The sequence below is a fragment of the Babylonia areolata genome, chromosome 20, assembly GCF_041734735.1.
Source record: "Babylonia areolata isolate BAREFJ2019XMU chromosome 20, ASM4173473v1, whole genome shotgun sequence".
Classification (NCBI taxonomy): domain Eukaryota; kingdom Metazoa; phylum Mollusca; class Gastropoda; order Neogastropoda; family Buccinidae; genus Babylonia; species Babylonia areolata.
The window spans coordinates 20,486,313-20,488,812 of record NC_134895.1 but is presented as its reverse complement, the minus strand read 5'-3'; the positions used below and the strand labels follow the sequence as shown (position 1 = coordinate 20,488,812).

Below are 2,500 nucleotides of genomic sequence, written 5' to 3'. Positions count from 1 at the left end.
CGAGAAAAGAATAGAAACGGGGGGGGGGAGAGAGAGAGAGAGAGAGAGAGAACGAGAGAGAGAGAGAAGGAATGACAAATAAGAGAAAAATAGAGAAAGAAACACAAAGAGAGAGGAGAGAGAGAGAGGAGAGAGAGAGAGCCATGACAAAGACAGAACGAAATGACGTTCCAGGGTCTTGGGTTGGAAACAGCATTGGAAATAATGTGTCACCAAAATGGCTTTAGGCACCGTCCAAAAAACCCGTCTCGCTGCCTTGACCTAACGACCAAGTGCCAGTCGGAATTGTCTGAAAAGTTCTCAGACCTACCGACTCCCTTCAGCACTCTGAAACCTGGGCATTATGTGAAAATCGATGGGGAGTAAATTTCACGAAATTCTGTGGGATTTTTTTTTTCGTGGGGATGGGTGGGAGAGGGAGTGGGGAGTGGGGGGTGAGGGTGAGGGAGGGTGCAGTGTGTGTGTGTGTGTGTGTGTGGTTGGGGTTGGGGATGTGGGCGTGGGGGGGGGGAATGTGAGTGTATGTGTGTGAGTGTCTGTGCGGGTGTCTGTGCGTGCCTGCCTGTGTGTGTATGTGTGTGTGTGTGTGAGTAGTAAATTGGTTTGTTTTTTTTATCGAAATTTCAAAAGTGGATTTGGTTGAGAAAAATATATGTCAAATGCCTGATAATTACGTTATCAGCTTCTTCAGATTTCGAAGTAGTAATCATGAGCTGGAAACAGAAACAGGGGGACACAAAGGCATACCAAGAGAGTTACGGCTTTGTCAGGTTTGTAACATGTCTGTGATTGGGAATGAGTTTCATTGACTCACTTGTGTAAACAAGTGAGTCTATGTTTTAACCCGGTGTTCGGTTGTCTGTGTGTGTGTGTGTGTGTGTGTGTGGCTGTGTGTCTGTGTGTCTGTGTGTCTGTGTGTCCGTGGTAAACTTTAACATTGACATTTTCTCTGCAACTACTTTGTCAGTTGACACCAAATTTGGCATAAAAATAGGAAAAATTCAGTTCTTTCCAGTCATCTTGTTTAAAACAATATTGCGCCTCTGGGATGGGCACAAAAAAATAAAGAATGAAGCCTAATTATATGCAAACTGCATTTACTGTTATATTTATATTTTTTGTATTCTCTAAACTTGGCACTTTGATCTGATATTCTGACCCAACAGCTAGAGCAGTCATTATTATCATTTTTTGTTCAAACAGGAACTTCTTTTGCTAAGCATGGAAGTTTTATTTATTTTGCAAACGTTTTGGTGCAGATAGTAAAAAAGGGAAATTACTCTGTAATGCTAGGGGGAGTTAATTTGCTTTAAACTGATCTTTCTCATCTTAAACATTACATTTTGAAACAAGAGAGGCAAGGCCTTCAAGACTCACTTATGATGCACTTTTTAAAAAACATCCAAGCTTTTTATGTATTGAGTATAATTTCAAAATGTAATGTTTAAGATGAGAAAGATCAGTTTAAAGCAAACTAAGTCCCCCAGCAGAGTAATTTCCCTTGTTTTACTGCCTGCAGCAAAACGTTTGCAATAAACAAAACTTTCATGCTTAGCAAAAGAAGTTCCTGTTTGAACAAAAAATGAAAATAATGACAGATCTTTTGTTGAGTCGAATATCAGATCAAAGTGCCAAGTTTAGAGAATATAAAAAATATAAATATAACAGTAAATGCATTATACTCAATACATAAGAAGCTTGGATTTTTTTAAAAAGTGTATCACAAGTGAGTCTTGAAGGCTCTGCCTCTCTTGTTTTATAATGGAATGTCCAAATTATGATCAGTTACGAAATAGATATGTTCTTAAAAAGTATTTGTCTCCAAAATCGGTTTTTAATTTTTGTAATATGCTCAATGGAGGCAACAAAAAAGTCATTTTAGCTGTAAGTAAGATGATTAGATTTGCAAATGTTGCCTAGCTACACTTTTGGAGTTAAAAGACATTTGTGTTTTCTCAACTTTTATGTGACATTGTTGTGTATTTGGAAATGTTTGTTCTGGGCATGAAAAGATTATTTTGCAGTAATCCCCCATACTCCAACAGGAGTGAAAGGATAATTAAAACTTGAACTTGCTATATTCTCTTTGTGTCTCCGTCTCTCTCTCTTTATTTCTCTGTCTCGCTCCCTGTGCCCCTACCCAGTCTCTATAAATTCCCCGGTATCTCACCATTTAAACAAGTAAACTTTGGTACTCCGCCTCCAATGCTCAGGAACTATTCACAGGCAATAAACAAAAAGCGCGAGCAGTATTTCGAATGATTATATCCATTGGTGTGTGTATGTATACATACATATATACATAACATAGCTATTTACAATAAGTACGCTAATGAACGTTTTGACTATAACTTATTTGATGCACACCAGTATGTGGGCAAAGTCAAGTTTTTTGATTCATTTCTAAACTGCAACATCAGCTAAAACTTCCATTTCCATTTCCCAGATGACACAGCTTGCGTGTGCCCTCTTGAATATACGCACCCCCACCCCCACTCCC

General features: G+C 38.7%; 1 protein-coding gene across 2 annotated transcripts in view; it reads right to left on the bottom strand.

The window, feature by feature from the left end:
* Window positions 1-2,500, bottom strand: part of LOC143295301 (uncharacterized) — a 207,414-nt gene that overhangs the window by 188,759 nt on the left and 16,155 nt on the right. The gene's annotated exons all lie outside the window — the stretch shown is intronic.